The sequence below is a fragment of the Haemaphysalis longicornis genome, unplaced genomic scaffold, assembly GCF_048455015.1.
Source record: "Haemaphysalis longicornis isolate Haplotype H1 unplaced genomic scaffold, Haemaphysalis longicornis Haplotype H1 scaffold_2, whole genome shotgun sequence".
In the NCBI taxonomy this organism is placed as follows: domain Eukaryota; kingdom Metazoa; phylum Arthropoda; class Arachnida; order Ixodida; family Ixodidae; genus Haemaphysalis; species Haemaphysalis longicornis.
This window is the reverse complement of record NW_027526295.1, coordinates 283,997,572-284,019,286: the sequence shown is the minus strand read 5'-3', so window position 1 is coordinate 284,019,286 and position 21,715 is coordinate 283,997,572. Positions and strand designations below refer to the sequence as shown.

The following is a 21,715-nucleotide window of genomic DNA, read 5'->3' as shown; positions in this document are numbered from 1 at the left end:
ATACATATATATATATATATATATATATATATATATATATATATATATATATATATATAAATATAATATATATATATATATATATATATATATATATATATATATATATATATATATATATATATATATATATATATATATATATATATATATATATATATATATATATATATATATATGCGTGTGTGTGTGTGTGTGTGCGCGTGGCATGCCCACACACACACACACGCACACACACAGAGCGGTGTTCCTATTCGTAGGTTCGTAGGCCCTCCCGGGACACAGTTATTTTCCCCGCAGCACGGGCGACTACTGAATGCGCGCTTGTTGAACCGGAACGCATCCTGTCTCGCTAGAGAGAATGTGACCTACTTTCTCAAAACGTGTCAGGTTTTGAAGCAGCCGGTGTTGTATTGCTGATAACATAGAGTTTCATACTAACATAGAGGAGAAGAGGGCGCTGCAATCACGTGCTGTCATGAGAAGTCCATTCTTATTTAGCCTGACTTGTGACTTGTAGTCCTGCGGCTGGCGATTGGCCGGTATCTTTGCTCACCGGCTTATCACGTGTGGCTTACTAGAAGGAAGCCGCTCCAAATACGGTTCTGTCTTATTTACTCACCTGTGATGCAATACGTTGCTCTTTTTGGGCTGCTTTCATAAATGAAATTGAGATGAGCGCCCCGGCGGGGCAGGGTAACTAATTTAACATCCCACCAGTAGCCAAAAGCGATACAGCAAGCGAGACAACCGAATTGAGTCGAAAACAGATTTCTTCAATACAGGCATATTACAGAACTTTGCTTGTGATTGGGATGCCCACACCACGCTAACGGTAAAGGTTCGCTCTTTGTTCATTGGCGTGGCCTCTGGGCGTAAAAAAATAGTGGACACGCAACAGCTGGATAAATTTTTGCAGACTTTTCTCTACCGCGTGAAACTAGTTTTGACAATAAAGAGCGCGCCATTATGATCACTTTAACGGTTTTAAGCGATGCAGCTTTCAATCAGTCAGTCAGTCAATCAATCAATCAATCAATCAATCAATCAATCAATCAATCAATCAATCAATCAATCAATCAATCAATCAATCAATCAATCAATCAATCAATCAATCAATCAATCAATCAATCAATCACTCAATCAATCAATCAATCAATCAATCAATCAATCAATCAATCAAGCAATCCATCAATCAATCAATCAATGAATCAATACATCAACGAATCAGTAAACCAGTCAATCATTAAATAGATTAATCAATTAATTAATGATTCAATCAGTCAGTCAGTCAATAAATCAGTTAAAGAATCAATCATTCGATTAGTCAATCAATTAATTGATCAACCAATCAATCAATCATTCAATCAATCTAGAAATCTATCAATCAAGACAACGAACAATCAATCAATTAGTGAATCAATCAACGAATGAATGAATGAATGAATGAATCAATTAGTCAGTCAATCAATCAATCAATCAATCAATTAATCAATCAATCAATCAATCAATCAATCAGTCAATGAACCTTTATATCAGTTTTACAGAAAAACTCTGGGTGGCAAGAAAAAAACAGTTTGCCACCCTTTGACTTGCCTCGCCACGTTTACATGTCAAAATAATTACACCATCTTCCCGTAGAGGAACCCTGAGTAGCATGCAAAGCAGCCATGGGGTCGATTCAAGTGCCCATTAGTTTTCAGTTCGTCGTTTCCGTTAGGTTGAGGTACGTAGCTACCGTTATATTGAGTTTGGTTTCCATGGCAGCTACCACACTTTTCACTTACCGGAACTACGAAATGAGAAATTGCGTTGAGCCCATGGCTTTTTCACATACTACTCAGTGTTCCCCTACGGGAAGATGGTGTAATTTTATTAGATGCGACGGGGCTATGTCCCTCCCTTGTCGTTGTTACGCCGTCCACACCCCCGTTGCGCATGCTCGGCTTGCTGAACGCCCGGTGGTGTCTTACCCTTTAATGGCTCCTGGAGCGACAGTGTTACCGGTGTCTTCCTGGGCGGCCCGAGATGAGCCGAGCATGCGCAGTGGGGGTGTGGACGGCGCCACAACAAGGGAGGGACATAGCCCCGACCATGAGTTGCTGGAGCGGCAGTGTTGCCGGTGTCTTCCTGGGCCGGCGGATGGATGGACGACGGATGACGGAACCGAGAGCAAGAGATGCTTTGCATCTAAAACAGTGACACAACTCGAAAAAAAAAAAACAGCGCTGCGCTGATGGTGCTTGGTTACCAGAAAAATGTATCTTTGTAAAGAAAAGTATCAATGGAGAATGCCTTTTTGTATTCTCAGCAGAAGCGCCATGGTAACGCAGTTTTTATGCTTGACATTTTGTAAACCTCCATGACGTGACCCCAAATTAAAAACAAAGGGAGATAATGACAACTATGGCCAGTATAATAGCAACATAAACGTAATATTCATAATGTGCTATAACAACTCTAATAACGCCATTGAATTTAAGCATGGTTTAATATGCATGCATGCGCCCGATCTAAGTTATCAAAGACGTAATTGTACAACGGTTCGCATTCTTTTTCTTGTGCGGTGTTGAAATTTAACTAACTTTCGGTGTTGCTTTCTCGTTCTTGCAATGCGGGCTCTAACTGAAATGGTGTCTGTATCACCAATCTCCCTCACCCACTCCTTAATCTATGCTTTCGTTTGAAAATGCAGCCCTTTCTGTTCTGTCCTTCTTCATGTAACTCTTTAGGACAGCAAAGATTACCATGTACCAAAGCATAGCTCTCGTCTTCTCAGCAGCAAAAGACGGCAAGGCCTAATATAACAAAGTAGATGTATCGATTCGTTTAGCATCGAGTGCGAAGGGGGCATTCGCTGCCATCCTTCGCTATATCACTTCGGAAGCGCCTGCAAGGAAGGAAGTCACAAGAAAAGTAGCGGCAAGGGTTTGGTCTACGTTCAGTTCCCACCGAACTATGTTTTTTTTCGCAGTTGAAAGCCCAAGAGAGAGGCTCTCTGAACCACAAAATATGGAATGAAGCGCTCATGAGCAATAAGCCACTTCGAAAGACGGGTTACACGATTCAATCCGGATTGTCCCGTTCACCGGGCAAGGCTGAATCACTTCTCGGAGAACGCGCACTCCCTCAGCGCCCAGTTTTAATAACAGCTAAGGGTGAGCGGAACCGCGTGCTCTCAGCTCTTGACTTCTTTCTATTATTATTATCATCGGGCTCGCACTAGCTGATAACTGGCTGACGAATGAAAACAGCAACAAAACTGCGACGCCGACGACAAAACGGCTCCCTACCCACTGGTGCATCCCGGGCGGCGGGGAGGGCGGGCTGAGCGAAGACCAGCGGTGCACTGGCGCCCCTTTTTGACGGGGAAACAGCGTCCCGTAATAGGAGAAAGAGGGATGGGCAAACACAGGGCCAGTTCGGTTGGGCGAAGAACGGGGGGAAGAAGAGGACAATATTGCGATGGGGAGGCAATCCGATTACGAACTAAGTCGTGCAGCGGAAGAAACCGTAGTGAACCTGAGCTTGCCCTAGGTGAACGAGAAATGCAGGGCGGGGAGGGAAGGGGGGAGCTGCGCAAGCTCGCGAGCTCAGATTGTTCGGGAGGGGGATTCTGGCGCGCTGTAGTTCGTGCGCAGTCGGAGCTGGCGACACGGCTTCGCTTGTCGGCGTATACAGTAAATGCGGGGGGTGCTAGCGGGGCAACGTGCAGAGATGGAACAGAGCAAGTTTAGGGTGAGAAATCCGAACAAAATAGAGGGGAAAACACTCGTAAAAGACTGGAACCATCCTCAAGAGAGATACACGGTCTTTTGTGAGCGAGCATGCGCGTGAATTAGCACGCGGTCACGTCCAGATGACTGGTGACGGAGCTCGGTAAGAGGCGGGGCCTGGAGAGAGGCTGTCAAAAGCGACGGGGCTGCGCGACCCGCCGTTCCCTCAAAATACGGAGAACAAAACTGGCGAGGAAAGAGATGTGTGCTGGGAGCGGGAGGCCGGGGATGGAGCGGGAGGTGGGGACCCAGATCGTTAGCAATGTAGCGTGCCAGGAGCGAGCAGCGAAAACAGCAGTGCCGGTTGCGCGTGCGCCACTGCTCGCGGACAATGGGTCTTCTGCGAGGCCACTCGATGGATGCCTGTCTTCCTCTCTGCTACTTGGCCCCCTCGTAGTGACTCATTGAATCATCCGGCACGTGCCTCCTCCATCGACTGCTGGCGGAGAAAATTGCTGCCCGACATGATATAGCTGCAAACAGATGTAGTGTGAGTTATAATTATTTTCTCTCGCCCAGTTTTCAAAGGAACAAAACGGCGAATACCAAGTAAGTGGGACAGATGTCTTGCGTTGACGGAACTCTCATTTTCGCCACAAACACCTTTTCTTATTTTACTCCTTTATTTTTTCCTTCGCAAGCTGCTGTTCCCAAAGCGATCGATCGTCCTTTGATGGGGCATCTACATAAGATGTTAAGCTGCCACCAACAACTTTCACATCCTGTGTATTCGAAAGCTATAAAATAATGTGGCCTAACACTAATTTTGCCGCAAAATACGTGAAAACATTCCGCGTGCGTGCAAACATTTTGTCTAGAAACAGTCCGCTCAAAATGTCGGGGTTGGTTCGGCAGGTCCGTTTTCCTGAAGGTATATCACGATTGCGTATATACCTGGTACGGCGGTTTGTATGGACTGAACTGTGAAGTCGAAGCGTCTGGGCTGGTTATATTTATTACAGCTCAAGCAAAAAAGGTTCCCGCTAAGGTTTTGGGAGAACCAAGCTGTTAGGCTGGGTCGGCTCTCACCACGGGTGCTCGGTCACTACTGTGGGAAGAGACAGCACTTTCTGAAGGGAATATTACTTTTTTTTTGCGTGTAATGCTACGCACCAGCCACAGTTCGGCTGAACAGACCTAGCCCTGGTGCTGGTGGGAAGCTCTTGCTGGCCGCTAAGCCGCAAGTCACCTGGCTTAACCGAGCAGAACTGACACTCAACAGTAGTCCTTTAACGGCGCGAGCCGTCGATGCGCCGCACGGATCATGATAAATTAGGTTCCCTTGCACTGTTAACTAAAAGCAAATAAAACAGCGCAGCAAAGACGATTCCATATAAATTCTACGCACTGAATTAAGATTCGCCAATAGGGAGCGTGCTTTGGGCCAATTTCGTTCATGTAAAACTTTCGTGTTCCTTTTACGCCAACGGTGTTTTTTTCCTCTCTATTCACTGAAGGGATGAAAGCGTGCTAAATATATTATCTTTTGAAGATCTGAGTTTCCTTTGTTTATTTATACATTCCATTTTTAGAATTGTTAAGAATTTAGGGGTGCTTGCGTGAGATTGTTTAGTAAGGCCGCGTTAAAGATTAGACTAGTTTTGGTTTACTGATGGTAGCCAATGGAGGCGTAAGAAAACAGTTGAAGGAACAACTTAAAGGAAAGAAAGATGTAAAAATACCGATACCCCCTACGTAAAATGGTAATGATAATGATGATGTTTGTAACATCGCACTCTACACTCTTTCCTCTGTGTGAGCTTGGGCCCAATGACAAAATAAATAAAAAATAAATAAATAAATAAATAAATACAGTAGAATCTTGATAAACGGAAATCGCTTAAACGAATAATGGGAACTGAAAGCGCAAATTAGACACGGACAAAGAAAGGGGACAACAGGACGCTTTAAACGGAATTGCCGCCTAAACGCACCAGTAGCCTGTAAGTTGGGGGGTTTTGTATTCAGATAACTTAAAGATACTCCCGGTAATCAGAACTAAATTTCCGGTTTCACCGTGCAAACGGAACCAGAATTGGAACTTCGTGGAATACCCATTGGCATGAGAACCACATTTTTACGGTTCCGGCTGTTTCGGTTTGGTTTTTGTTTTTCTTCCTAAGTATTTTTTTTAGCCTCGTTAGGCTCGTAAGCCTCGTCGCGTAAGTGGTTAGCCGTGTTAGAGCAACGAATGCAACATCGCAGTTCTTGTTCCAGTCGTTCGGTCTCGATTCAAGACGCCGAGGTTACAGGGCTCAGCTCCTGCCGCCTAGTTCGTACCATCGTGGTGGTATTCGCGCTTCATTACCGCGTTGCCGTCTTTTAAATTCGGTGGCTCGTAAGCACTGGCGAAGTTGAGGCCTCTAGCCTTCGTGAAGATGCAGTTGCAAGGACTCAAGAAAAATAATTGATGCATTTTGTAGTGCCCAGCGACTCATTGTTGCCAAATCAACTTTGTGAATGCTGTGCCTATGCCTCATGTATTTTTCTTGCTTTCTGAAAAACATTCACGTGCATTCACCTTCTAGTGCTTAGAGTTCCATGAAATGCCATTAAGAGTGCGTAGCCACATAAATTTGCACATTTGCCCATCTCTCTCAATAAACGGAACTCCTGTTAAACGGAACTAATTTTTTCGGTCCCTTGAAGTTCCGTTTATCGAGAGTCTACTGTAAATAAATAAATAAATAAATAAATAAATAAATAAATAAATAAATAAATAAATAAATAAATAAAAAAATCATTCGCGCACCACAGGCGTGTTTCATCAAACGTAGGCGCCCAGAAGATGTCGCAAATAACCGCAAAGCAAGTGCGATGGCAACAGGAAACCTGGTGAGCAATTGAAATAACCCTCAACGATATCGTTTCCAGTGATGCTACTAAAAAGAAACTACCTCTTAATTGCTGGAGAATGAAAATGAATCCCCTTTTTTATTCCGACGTGGAGGCGTCCATTTCTTCCTTGCATACCGGGAGCTTAATGCGCTCTTCTTTTGGCGACCATTCTGCAGACGCTTAGCTTACAGTGAGAAAATACAGGCGCCCTTTATTATCGCCTAGTACGCGGCAAGGAGCGTTGCGCAAATCGGTTCTTTCAACCTTTTATTTTTCAAGTCTGCTTTTTCTCTCAGCCTGTCTGCTAAGCAAGAATCACCGCCTCCCTTTTGCTCAGATTAGAACCAACGATGCAATCCAACTCATTTATTGCATTAGACTGAGAGCTACAAAAACGGAATAAAGATGAACGTTCGGTAAACTAAAAGCAGCGCGCTGGGTGGGAAGCTGCATCGCAGCTTTCAGGCGCACTGCCCAAAGTAGAGGGAAAAATAAATTCCGCAGTAATGGTGCTGGGTTCTTGACAGCACTGATTAAAAGAGTGCGTGACGTTTTTAACTTTTTCAGATCGACTCTAATCTGTGCTGGTGGATTCTACGCATCTTTGTGCAGAGCAGCTTCAACACAGACAAAATACAAAAGGAAAGGAACGTAGACATTTATTCGGGGAACTAACGTTGGCGCCAGGCGCACACTGGTAATGCGAAACTTTCTGCGCAAAAAAACGAGAACTTTTTAATGTGAGCGCGCAGCTTCTGTCGTTTGAGATCGAAGATTGTTTGAGCATCCCAATGTGCCATCTATTATTTTTACTCAAGTAAATATGTGTCGCAATCTAGGCGACCCAATAAATGCGCGATACGTATCTGAAATACGTGTATTCAAACATCCCTACATAGAAACAGAGCTCCACTTACCCGAAATTTAAAATACGAATTGTGGTGTTTTTTATCTTTTCTCTGTCTTTTTTTGTTTCCTTGGAAAATATGCTTTGTTGCTGCGACTATGTATGGTTTACTTCCGTTCAGTACGCAGACTTGGCATTCGAATTCAAGATACTTAGCCTTGGTAAGATCATAATTCTCCCCTGTGGGCTGTAATTTTGTCTCTGGTGATAATCCCTCCCCGCGAGAAGCTGATAATTTCTTATCATACTTCTCTTGAAGGCGAATTCACAAGCCAGTGGCCTGTAAAGGCGCGACATTTTTCTTTGTTTGTAGCACCATAAAATTTTCCCTCGTCCTCAAGCTAGTACGTTTAAAAAAATTGGCCATGTACTTGCGGCGTCGCTGCAAATTTCGTCGAAAGACGACGTTTTCTGCCCCTCCCGCCTCATCCGGCCGCCTGTGACGCTGTTCTCCTCCTGTCTCGGTGCGCCCACTGGAGGTTTGCTGAGTTCAACTTTACCGCGTTTGCACTACTGGTGCGCCACCTGTTCCGACTATTGGGACTTATAGCGCTCGAGCCACGAGCGCGAGGCTGGGGCGTCAGCCTTGCTTGTGTTTTGTGGTTAAAACATTCTTTGCAAGGTATTTTTTTCAATTTTCCCTGGCAAAAATCGAGCACACGTCTACTTCTACTTAACATGGCAAACACTAGCTATGTATTGACATTCTTCCTTAAATAAGCCTAATATTATCTTTTTGCTGAACAAGGTTAGATTATAATAATAATATTATTAATAATAATAATAATGCTTTATTGCGCAAAATACTGAAAAAATACAAGGAGGCCGGCCTGCCAAAGCCGCATTGGGCTTGAGCGGCAGCGCCTGGCAGGCAACGAAACCGCAAATAAGAAATAAGCACTGACACAAGTACAAAGCGTAGTACAGCAGAACGCTTCAGTATACTAGGGAAAACATGTTGACTTACGTCACATAGATTACACCCGACAGAATAACAGCACTCAAGAATAGAAAATATCAGCTTGTTTCCTAAAGGGGTGACAGCTTATCAGAAATTATTCTACACAAAATATGGAGCATATTGCTAGATTTATTAATCGAAATGTTTTTGCCTATACAAATATCTCGCTCAAAAATTCCTCCAAATTTGGCCGGGAATCTGAATTGAGGGGAATACAGATAGACCTACATACATACAGACAGGTAGACTGAAATTTTCACGTTTGAGTAACCGAAGAAATTCTACCGTCTTTAAAAAACGCTTGTGCACTTTCGCGAGAGCCTCGTTCACTGGCGGTAATAGGCTGTGCAGGATAGGCTGTCAACAAGTGAAGACTCGAGTCAAACAGCCCGGGGAACATTCCCAGTCTCTGCGTTTTTCTATCACTTTCGCTTCGTAGCTGCAATGGTTACATGGTCACGTGAGAGTGTGCCGTTTGACGTCTCGCACAGAATAAGCGTACGATCAGTTGTAGAGGAGGCTTGAATGAAAGCCGGCGTGTGCGGGTTGCAAAAACAGGGCGCAGCGACGGTGCGGTGTTTGCTATACAATGGCCGTTTGCAGTCGTGGGGCTCTTGCGAGGGTGTACGAAGCAATGAGTATTCGGAAAGGCACTATGGCCAAGGACCATGTACACACGATACAATTCACACATATGAACTAATTGCGCTGAAATTCTGGGGACTTGGGAACAAACCATCAGCTGGAAGACATGCCGGGTCGCAAGGTGCTGTTACAGGTGGCCGGCGGAAAAAAGATGCCGCGCGGTGTCGAGATAATGTATGAATTTACCCCAGCAGTATTACTTCCGGGTGAAGGGAAAAATGGCGTGATAGCATATGCTAGACAGCAGGCCTGCACTGGAGTAGGGATAACTTGGAGGGGCTTGGAACGTATGACGAAATGTAGCAGGAAGCACATTCTAGTGTACGAGTATCTGTGTCATGTCTATAGTTAAGTGGGTTCGTGAATGCTCGTGGCTAAAGAACATCCACTGCACTCCAGGAAGCCGGTGGCGACAGCGTGTCGTTATGAGCTGGCGCTGTGGATCAGCTGCACGGGCGCGAAAAGCCATCGTCTCAAAGTACAGCCGGAATACCACATTTCCACTGTGTGGCGGTATAGTTATTGTGCAGCGGTGCTACGGAGAATCTTGAGACGCTGGCCAAAAGTGAACCCAGTTGCATGGCAATTACAGCGGTCGAAAGCACCAGTGGATGCGTGGAGGTAGAACTGGTACCATTCCGTGAGCATATGTAAGCCTGCAGCCGACGGTCTGCCTCCGTTTCCGACGTGCACTGGAGATGCGGCTTCTGTGACACGTCCGTGACCGTAGCCACCAACTGTACTAAACACGAAGTCGATGATGATGGTGGGTATGCAAATAGATTGCACAGTGTGATTATATCCGTGTTTTTATGAAAAAAATAAACTGTCATATCAGATACTAACGTTCGAGAAAAACGGGACTTGAACCACTGTTTAAAAACGCAGCTGCAAAAACAACCCCTCCTGCCAATAAGATTCGAACCCGATAAAAAGCGACTCCCAACTGCTAACGCTGCCTACTCAACAATTACGAAAATTTTAAGGTAGGTAAAAATTGGTGGTCATTGGCAGAATACCTTATACTGCACTATATTATATTAAACACCACATAGTAATTAAATAATGTCTTACGTATAATTTCACGTCATATCCGTACAAGGCAGAAAATGGGTAGAGGCTTTTAAGTAGAATCACCCGCCGCGGTGGCTCACTGGTAAGGCGTTGCGCTGCTGAGCACGAGGTCGCGGATTCGATTCCCGGCCACGGCGGCCGCTTTTCTGATGGAGGCAAAAAGAAAAAATTGGCCGCGTATCTGCTCCTTTCGTTGCAAATGTCGTCAAAAGACGATAGTCTTTATCGACTTTTGCCAAGTAAATGCCTCCCTTCGCTTTCCCGCTCACCTCTCATGTTATTCCTGTCGCGTCGCGCTTCTCCCATGGTAAAGACGCCAAAGGCTTGCTTAAATCATTTTAAATTTTCCGCGTTCACTGCTCCAAACCGGGTGTCTCGATGCCAACCCTGCCGTACGGCGAAGACGCGTGTTAATCGAGGCACCCTACTTCAACGTTTATAAAACCGCGATTCCGTAGTCCACGTGCGTTCCAAGCAGAACGTGGAACCTATCTAGTGGAACATTTCGTAACTCTTGCCACTTGATTTCTTCAAATGCCGCCAGATGCTATATGGCGCGGGCGACAGCAGGCGACGGCGGAGTGATATTTTTTTCTTCAGTTGATGAAGTATTTAATCTCGCCAAAATCAAACACGTACGATTTTTTATAAAGGAACGCTGCAAATATCACTTCTGTATTAAGTTGTTGTCTTATGTATGCGTAATGTCTTGTTGTTCTTCAACAATATTGGCAAGTATGAACATTACACCGGACTTAGACGGGCACATTTAGCTGTGACTATATAAGACTATTGCGCAGGCATTGTTTTACTTTGGCCGGGTGGCTGAGTCACAGACAGACAGACGGACAGACAGACATACAGACAGACCAAAATTTCTGGGTTTAAGTAGCCCAAGAAAGACTATCGTCTTTAAAAACGCCAATGTGTAGGAGACTTCGGCGCACGCTAAAGAACCCCAGGTGGTCAAATTAATCCGGAGCCCTCCACTACGGCGCGCCTCATCGCCTGCGTTGCGTCGGCGCGTTAAACCCTACAATCAATCAAGTTAAGTAGAATGACGGCAGTACATAGGGCTAATCCCTTTCAAGAACGTTGACGATCCATAGTGTTCCCTGTTGTAAGGGAGACAAGACACTACAATTGTCGTCGCTTCTGCAGCCTAATGTAGGGCGCAGCCTCGGCCAGCCTGAGCGTTAAGGTGCGGTGTTTTACTAGCTTCCCTTGTGAGCAGCACGACGTCTCTATTTCAAGGTGCTCTTCTTCTAAGAACTGTGGGCATTTGTGAGGCCCCATCCGGTCTTACCCAACGAGGGTTTTGCGATCAAGTTATATAACCGCTTACGACACCAATCTTGACGTCAGCACGATTGCCTCCCGCCACTTTGATCCACTTTTTATGGCTTCGTCTTCCTTCGTAACTGTTGTGAAGCCAGACAGACATATCTTGAAAACTGCGTGAGGTGGCTAAAGCATGCTCTCGCAACAGAGGCCGGCCACGCTGCCATCCGACGACTCTTCGCCCAACGAAATTAAAAGGGTCACTCGAGTGAACTAAAACGGTAGCTGGACCGTCGTAGGATTGTTACTACACATAGGTACAGACTTCAACATTTACAACGGCCTACACTCTTTTGGTCCTATTGTTACGAGGCCAGACAGACGTACCGCGATAGGGGTAAGGTAGCAGAAAACGCTCTCGCGCTTCGAAAAAATTGCACGTCGGGTGCTTCCGAAGTAACCCTACGAACGACACGAGCTGCGTATCTGCCTATAAGCCCATTATGTAGCCAAAAGCTTGAATAAAAAGCTGGAAAAAGCACTCCTGTCACACGTTACTCATACAAAAAATAAAAAAGAAATTCGCCACTAATTTTTACTTAAATTACACAACATTCGGTATGCGCGCGACCCCCGCGGTATGACCACCCAGTGAGCACAATAAGAGCAAAATAAATACGTTTCGCTACGCTATGGAAAGAAGAAACAAAGAGAAAGGTTAAGCCTGGCCCTTGACTTGTGAACTTAGTAGGATTGTAGACAAGAGATAAATAATCCGTGTTATAGCAAAAACACGTCCGGTGATGGTAATAGGATAAAGTACCAAGTTTATACGGCCCAGCAGATCCCAGGCTTACCATTAATATGACAAATAGCCCCCGCAGTAAATGGGCGAGGAACTCGGCGTTGGGAAACCCAGAAAGAGAACGCCAACGAACGGAGTTACCATGGCGGGGTCTTGTTAAATATGGAGCACATTCTTGATTTGTACGTATACGCCTGCTTCCCTTTATTTAATTTTATTTTTGTATTACTAGAAAAAGTCAATTATTTCAAGGTTATCTCGTACAAATTTACATTCTTAGAAAAAAAAGATCAAATGTGAGCACCCCTTTAGTTGAGCCTGACCATTTTATTTCGGTAAATGGGTAGCAGACGTGGTGTTCTGCTGCTCCAATCAAGCAAGCACGCCAATGACAGGAGTGTAAACAAAAAAATTCCCCCGCACCTCCCCGAAGGGAATCGCTCAGAAATGCGAAAGCGTTGGGTGCACCGATGAGTGTGTTGCGAGTAATGGCGTAATTAATGACGAGAGTGTGAACGTAATCATTTATTCATCAGCACCTGTTTGTGTTATCGTTGTACCTGACGGCCACAATCACTGCCTTGTGATCGCTAAAGTGCACGGTCAAAGGGTCTTTGAGAAGCATACGCACGTCACAGTTTCGCGTAAAGACCAGATCAATACAACTCCCGTGAATGGTAGTGGGGAACGTGTCGAAGCCGGCAGAGAGACAATGCATAGAGTGCCTGGTCTGCACGTACTCGACCAGCCACTCGCCACTCTTCTTGCGCACGTCAACGTTGAAGTCGCCAACCAAGACTATGGGGTCAGAGGGTTTGGAGCGCACGCGCACACTTTCCATAGCCGCGTCCAGCTGCGCGGCAACGGCGTATCGAGCGAGGTTGGGCGCGAGGTACACGGTCACCACAAAGACTCCGTCTCCGGTGTAGGCAAGGGTGTACAAGTCCTTGTACGGAGACGTGTCTCGAACGGGAGACGTGGCAACGGCGTGCGATATCAAGTTCCCATACACGTTAGACACGAGACTAACACCGCAGTACTCGCCGTCCTTGCCGCTTCGAGCAAACTAGTACAGCTCGCTTCAAGCGCATGCGTTCGGCATTGAGCGCGGAGAGATAACACCTGCAGGCGCACGCTGCAAGCACACGCAGGCACACCTGCAGGCACACGCGTAGTTGTGCCTTCGACGACGACGACGAAGGCACAACTACGAGGCGCGCGCTCACGTGCGCTCGCGCTGGAGGAATGCAGGCGCACGCCGCTCGATGGACGCAAGACAACCCCCGACTAATAAATGCATTTGCATTTAAAAAGCAGAAATATTATTCTTGGCCAAGCTTTTAAGATCTCTCTTTTGCCACACGGCCCGCGCTGATTTGGCGCCGGAGAAGCGCCGGTGGGAGGAGCAATCGCGCGCTTGCTGAGGCGTTGGCGCCCTCTCTTGCGTTGAAACTTATTTAAGCAATTTGCATGCCCCATCTGCCCCAGTCTGGGATATCGGCAGGGGTCAAGGCGAGCGCAGTGCAATGCCTGCGCCTCGCGTCCTGAGGGATCAACGAGTCCCCGGCACCAGCCAAGTGTGCCTTTTCTTGCTTCGGCCGATTACCCCACGCCATCCGGCCAAGCGGCGAGAGCAGGTGGGTATTTGAGTGTAACACAAACTGTGACTCGTCTACAAACAACTTCTGCTTGCACTTGACCATTGCTGGAGCGGACAGGGAGCGCTTCACAAATCTTTAAATCACGTTAGTTTTTTCTAAACATGTTTTATCCATAATGCACTTTTCTTTTAGTACGCGTTAGGTTCTAGCGCGAGGCGATGGAAAACGAGTGTCCCGGTGTTTGAGTACCGTGGCTACATGAGACGAAGACGATAGGAGACGCCGACACACCGAGCCTCTAAGGGACTTCACCCCTAAAAGTTATATTTAAGAAGAACACACCAATTTATCAATGTTGGGACTTCTCTGTACTTTGCACAGAAATTATTTTTGGGGCCTGATTGTTGGAAAGCCTCAAACTGTGTCAGGGGAGGCATTTCGACTAAAACTAATTGTTCCTCCCCGAGAACCTGTAGGTAACCTTCCCTCACTAACAGGATCCACCCCTGGCTGGCTCCCACTGGTCCCCTTTATGAGGGCTTGTCGGTTTTCCTTTGTTGGACTGGAAGGTGTGTGCCTCCACAATGTTTTACACGAGGTGCCATTATCCCCAAGAAGGACTCTAGCGTTTAAATACCAATTCCCTTTCTCCCCCTCCCCCTCCATCCCCCTCAATCTGCATCCTTCTCCGGCTGAGTCGTAACGGCGAAGGCCAGAAAGCACTCAAGTCAATTGAGGGGCTGCGCAAGTCTCTTGCGATTCAATACGTGCGAAACATGGAATGAAATTATTCTTTGAATAAACTTAGGCCCATGTTCACACAACTTTATTTATTTATTTATTTATTTATTTATTTATTTATTTATTTATTTATTTATTTTGGGCTAACATGTCTAACAATAATAAAAAGAAGAACTCTGCAAATCTGTTTTTAACAGGTTGAAATGCGGTCGAATGTTTCGAGCCTCAGTGCCTCCTGGTGGTTTCCCGTACACAGCGGTACAAAGGTGCTGATGGGGAGAGCAACTGCCGAAGAACCACGCAAGGCTACGTCCGCCCGTTGATAAACATCACCACCGCCACCAACAACAGTGGTCTATTTCATACCTAGACATTTGCTTTCTGCGAAAGATGTATGGATTAGTACCAAGCTTAAACAAAACCATCGGCTGTACGAGCCCAACACAACATGACAATACCTCGACACATCAGTTTAGTGCGAAACATTTAGATAAATTATGTGTTCAGTATAAAGCTGATAACAAAAGTAATTTCCCACTTGAATTTATTCTACCGAAAAACGCGTTCCAAAGGACACAAGTGCGAGTCGTTCAGAAAACAGACGATAAGAATGGAGATCCAAACATTCTTTATCTTAGATTTTGAAGAGGTTTAACTTAGACCAGCCGTTGTAAACTTCACGTTCTCTGATTTTCAAAGTTTGTGGGCTGAAGAGTTTATTTAGTGCGGTTAGTGTTAACCCTAACCTGGAATTCTGTTAGATTCACTTGATAACAGCTTTGTTTTCTACAATCGTTAAATTTATTAAACTCTATTGATCACTTCAATGTAACATTGATATCTTCAGGGAAATGTGTTTACCATAAGTTGCTGAATTACATGCGGAATAAGTTTCTTCTAAGTTCTTCAAGTTGCTGAATGAGTGGCTCAGGTGATGATTTTTCTTCAACGAACCCATAAAGTGGACGTGCATTGTCTATGGTTTTCAAATTTTTTTTGAGACGGTCTACAGGAGCACAATCAAAATCAGGTTTTGGGTTTACGTTTTCTACCGCCTATCAGCTGCTGCTGTAACGGGGTCGTTTTTTAACAGGATAAGTCAACAGCAGGCATGAATGGTCATTCAAAAAAATTTTCTTTCTGTAGATTATATCACATAGAATGACGGAAAGTTTCATGACTTAAACACCAACAAATCGCGTGCAATGCAGGTAAGAATAACGAATTTAAACGTGACAGGTAAACAAAACTACATGAGAGAGGAGGGTGGATTTAAAGTGTCGTGTGAAATCTCTAAGCCGGAATCCATGTGAGCCGAGCGCAAAGAGCCAGAGGGATCGCGTATTTGAATATACGCCTCGAGCGCGGCCTGTAGGGGCGCCACTGAAATCCCCCTAGCGGCCCGTTTCGAAAGCAGGCGCGGGAGTCCCCGGCCCGCTCCCCCCTGTCGCCGTTGCTTTTGAGGCTCGTTCAAGACAGCGATTTACCGTTTGACCGCGTTCGAAATACCGAATAACGGGGAGCAGGCACTCTGTTTGCAAGCCTGGTGTGTTCACGAGAGTATAAACGTTTATGACGCGATCTTGGAAAGACCGGGCGTGTGTCACAGGCCGGCGTCCCGAAGCCAGCATTTGCATGCAGCTGATTACAATTCCACTGCCCTGAAATTTACAGTGTCTCCGTAAGCAGTGTTTCCTCCGATGGTTATGTTGCGGCCATACACACTATGATGTAAATCGACTTTGTGCACTACAAAATCCAGCGGAGCACTCATACCTGACAGCACGAAAGTTACGCCTGCCAATATCACATATCAGATATTGATCAGTACCCTGAACAAGCCAATGCGGCATAAATTTCGCAAACATTGTAGTACCATGGATAATGCAAAATTACACTCCGGAGTCAGCACACGACGACAAATTTAATGCTGGGTCGTCTTCCCGAGGTGAGCGCTCGCGAAGATGGGCTTATAGAGTAATCCGCGTCCGCGACCAAACTCTTCTCGGAAACATCGTCGTATGACACAGTGAGACTGCAGAATCTAGCATAAACCGAAATCAGAGGCCCTTATCAGATACGCCACTCTTCCAACGAGCCCGTGTGTACGAGATTTCGGCGCACGTTAAGGATCTCCAGGTGGTAAAAATTAATCCGGAGCCCTCCACTACGGTGTGCCTCATCGTCTCCGTTGCGTCGGCGCGTTAAACCCTGCAATCAAAATTAATCAGTCAACACTTTCAACGACACCTCGTATTTCTTGTGACCTGCCTACCCTGTATTCTTCAAAAAATGCGTCCGCCGAGTGATCATCCATTCGTTGAAGGCGAAGAACAAAAACAAACGAAAAGTGAACACGCAGCTTGAGTGTAGGATTACTAAAACGTTCATTCGTTGATTTCGCTCCGCATTTGTAAACAACGATAGTTGAGCGTCCTCCCTCTCACCCCCCCCCCCCCCCCCCCCAATGTCTAGAGAAACATCAGTGCATTTCGCATCTGGTTGGTCTGGTGAATACTACCTTGCTCAAACAAACGTCTTTAGCATTCCAGAAGCTGCACTCGGTTTTTTTTTTCATTCCCGTACATGGGGTCGGATTGGGCCTCAATAAACGTTTATTCCTCCTCCATTCCCGTACGACTATTCTATTTGTTCCTGACTTGCAGACCATTCATTTTCCCGTGGTTTCATTAACATATACCTTGGTTCTTACTATAAGGCATGAGTGAGCACATATCTGACAATGCACAGCCTTTGAGTTTAACATTTTCGCGTGGCTTATATTCCCATGAAAGGCACAAGTTTTTGTTAGCTATTGGGTTATCACATCCCTGAAACATATTTTTCTACGACGTACATACTCGAAGCAAAGCCGCATTTGTTGTCTGCGCTGCAAAACGAACCAACCTCTTACAGTGCCAATATCAGATCTAAACGAGGTGACAATAAATAAAATTCACTTGTGCTGACGTGTTCGAAGGTGACAGCGGTGATATGCTGCTGCCGTCGCCGACGCCCGCAAGAGCGGCCGAGAAGCGCTCAGAGCCACCTCCCCGGGTAGCTCTTGTTGGCGTTCGAGCGCTCTACCAAGACGCGGCTGTTTTTTTTTAAAGCACCCTAAACGTGCAGTTAGCTTACAGACGTCACCATAACAAGTTGTTTAGTGCGCGGAAAGGCAAATAGAAGCGAAAGAGAACCAAAACACTGCATGGCCACCTATCAGCCACGCAGCGCTAATCCCGCAAACGCCGCGGAGAAGCGGCGGCAGGCGGCGCAGCGATCGCGAATCTCGAGGCGTATATGTGTTCACAAAGGAACGTAGGGGGGGAGGAGAAGAGATTCGATTTGTCAGCGGTGTGTGGCGCTGCATTATCAGAGGCGGGAGTGAACCTGACCGGTGCAGTCCCTCCGGCGAATTTTATGCCTGATTTAGCTCCCGCGCCCGACGCTGTGTGCAGGGTTGGCGGAGGACGAGGAAGCGGACGAGGGCACGCTTCAAGGGGCCGGGCGATGCGAACGGCTAGACAAAAACTACCGCGCGAGAAACAAATGACATCCGGTGCGAATGAAAAGATAAGGGAAGCGAACGCGCGAATCTCGGTCGGGGGTGCGAGAGACGGCGAAACAAATCGGGGCATGCACATGGATCGAAAAACAAAAGAAGAGTCAAGGCGGGAGTCGGGAGGGGGGTGAAGACTACGCGGTCCGCGAAATGGCGTGGCGGCGCCATATTTGCGTGCGCGCGGAGCTCTGTGCCCGCGAAATTCTTCCAAAACGCTGCTCATGAATCTTGCCCGAATTTCTCTTCCCAACGTGACGGGTTTTTTTTTCTTTGTTTGCTTTTACGTCCAAACAAACTGGACATAAAAAGGCCAGCAGAGAATGAATGTGGCTGCAGTGAGTCCATCCTAGCGTGACAGACGTTTGAACAACTTTTTCCTCCTTTTGAGTGTTCGTGGTCTTCGTATGAATAGCCCCGTCTATTGTGCGTTATAGCACTCCAGTTTGAAGAATACGGGCAAGAGTCATCGTTTGTGCTTTTTGTGGGAAAATGGTGCGTGATGGGATATTAATCTTCCACGTTCGTTGCAGCGCCCGACACCACGCCTCGAGTTTGGTGGGCTTTCCGCGCCAGCAGTGCGCGGGGGCTTCGGCGAAGCGCTGTTGAGGGGTGCTTGCCCCGCGTCTTGAGGGATGAGTGTGGGCGAGCACGCTCTCTTTTTTACCTTAGCATGTGAACTGCCCCCTATTACGTAGCTTAAAGAGAATGCCCTAAAAGCCTGCGAAGAGTCAGCTAGAAACAAATATGCTTCTAGAAAGCGCAAACTTGCGACGGGGCCAACAGAAGGGGCCGACGACACTGAGCGCGACTAGTAAGTAAATGTTTACTTCGAAAAAAAAAAGACATATAGATACTAGCATGGTCACTGTAACAGAGAAGCAGCAAAAATATATGTTAGAAGATGCTACGTGAATCGCCAAGAACTTAAATTGTTAGGTGCACGAGCCGACAGATACTATACAGTTCTTTTGATAAGACATGCACGGAAAGTACACTGACAGACTGGTCTCCTAATCTTAGTATCTCGGCTGCTTCTATAATCTCTCCAGTTGATTGATCTTTGTTCTGGCCGATAGCAATATAACAGAAGTTTATTAGAGCGGATCCACAGATACGTCTGTAGGAGAATGCGGGAAAAATGGGGTGGGTGAAGGTTTGACGCGGTCAACACCTGTGAAGTGCGCGAACTCCCACAGAGAAAGCAGCATCTGCCACATCAGCTGCTTGCATCGGTGCAATCCACTCACGAAGTCGCTGAACCAAGGACGGAACATACTTTAGACGGTGCATTGTAAAGCCCGAACACTTCCGCACAATGTGATGTAGACTAGGATTGGCTCCTGTGGAGCAGGACGTGCAAGTGGTCACAGGTTGTTGATACTGAAAAACCTTCTTGCAGAGCTTCGGGCCACATACGATGGCACGCCACTTGGCCAGCGCACCCCCGGTGAGCGTGGCACCAGCCTGCTCCTTGTACAGAAGCACTTCTGCGCCACGTGGCAACCCAATGGGAGTGGAGCGGGGTCTGGCGGTACGAAATTCCGCAGCGAATTATTGTAAGCGTGCTTGGCTGCGGCTTTGGCTTCTGTGGGGTCGGGGTCGTATCGTAACAATAGTGCAGGAACGCCCGGTTGGAGCGGAGTTTTACAATCCAGCTCGCGTACGCGCAAGTGGTCTCGTTGCCAATCGCGCATGAGGGCCCCGGTGGCGTATTTGACAAACCTGGCCGCCAAGACGCATCCCATGCTTGCCTCTTTTTGACGTCGTACTACAAGACGCGAACAAGTGGTAAACTTGTTGCTAAGGCGAGGAGACGTATAAAATGCCAAACTATCGTTATTTTCGACAATAATTCGCACAATATTCGACAAGAATTCGTACAGAATGAACAAGTTTGTCTCCACACTCGACAGATATTACTCGCGGCTGCTTATCGCACATCTACCTCGGGGAGGCCTCCCGGCTAACGTTTTTGCAGAATTGAGCTAGCTTAGCATTAGCGGAAAGACGGGTTAAACAAAAGAAACAAAAACATACACAAATTTTTACCCCGTGAGACTAACTTCGCGCTTCCAAAACACACCCTGCCATCACACTCTGCTTCTTTCCCGCTGACTCACTTTCCCTCTGAGAGGACTTGCCTCTTTACAGAGCATGCCAAGGACGATGGTAGTTGCCCTGACAAAGGCAAGTCTTTCACAAACATTGTCGCCAGACTGAGGCCGCCACCTTGTGGAAAGTTGTCTCCCATTCATGTAAACCATTAAACACATAGTAGAAACTAGAAAGTTGGTTGCGCTGTCTGCTAATGAGGTACAACTACACTTACGGCGCAACCATTACACAAGACAAAAACACTGACAAAACGCCCTTAACTGCATCAAAATGCACTGCAAAGACCGATCTGGGCGATCGACCACCCCGAAAAAGTTCACGAGGCTACGCAGATTGTTTCCAGAACTTGCAAACCGTTTTTAACACTTATTTGCAAGCACCCTGGAAGTGTGGATACAGAAAGGGAGGAACAGCGTGGGATTTGAAATTCCTTTAAATCGAAGTAAGTGTGGCAATTTGTAGTGCCCTTTTTTCTCGCTTGCAAGTAATCAGGATTGCCCTTAGTGGGAGCCGATGCGCTCAGCCCTCCACGTGCCGGACCACGGCAGCGGTTCCTTCCCGCGGGCGATCGAAGGCTGTGCTGTGACCATATCACCGCGGCCCAAGAACAATGGGCAGCCGAGCAATCGATGCCCCGCGTGTGGGCATCACACCGGCCACCGGCCAAGGGTCAGAGCCGAGGCGGAGGCCGCCGCGCGCCACGTACAAAAAGCGTCGGCCGCAGCAGCGGCGCGCTCCAGGAGAACGGATTGATAAACGATCCCTGTGTCGAGACGTGTCGCGCCCGGGCTTAGCATCTGTCCCCCGCTCTCTCTCTCCAATCTTCTCCTCGCTTGTTTGGCGGCTTCTGATTATGTGTGTGCGGGCTTTGTTCCGCGCTCACCCCGTCCTGAGACTGGCAAAGAGTTCGCTCCGCGGACCCTCAAAGACGGAAGCGAACGTGCCCACCGGCGGGCGTGACCCTGGCAAGAGGAGAAAGCCGGAATAACGGAGAACGGAGGTAGGACGAGGGTGCCTTCCCACCGCCCCATGTGTTTGTGCGTATATATATATATATATATATATATATATATATATATATATATATATATATATATATTTATATATATAAATATATATATATATATATATATATATATATATATATATATATATATATATATATATATATATATATATATATATATAATATATATATATATATATATATATATATATATATATATATATATATATATATATATATATATATATATGCACGTCAGAAGATGATGCAATGGGCCCGGTGAAAATACCGTAGAGCGAACAGACGAACGGGTAACACACTTTATTGACGTTTCGGCCTGGGACAGGCCTTCGTCAGAATAAAACCCAAGCGCACGAGCATAAGCTTATAAGGCTTCAAGGGC

General features: G+C 46.4%; 1 protein-coding gene across 2 annotated transcripts in view; it reads right to left on the bottom strand.

The window, feature by feature from the left end:
• Positions 1 to 21,715, bottom strand: part of LOC144170771 (protein amalgam-like) — a 409,698-nt gene that overhangs the window by 277,844 nt on the left and 110,139 nt on the right. The gene's annotated exons all lie outside the window — the stretch shown is intronic.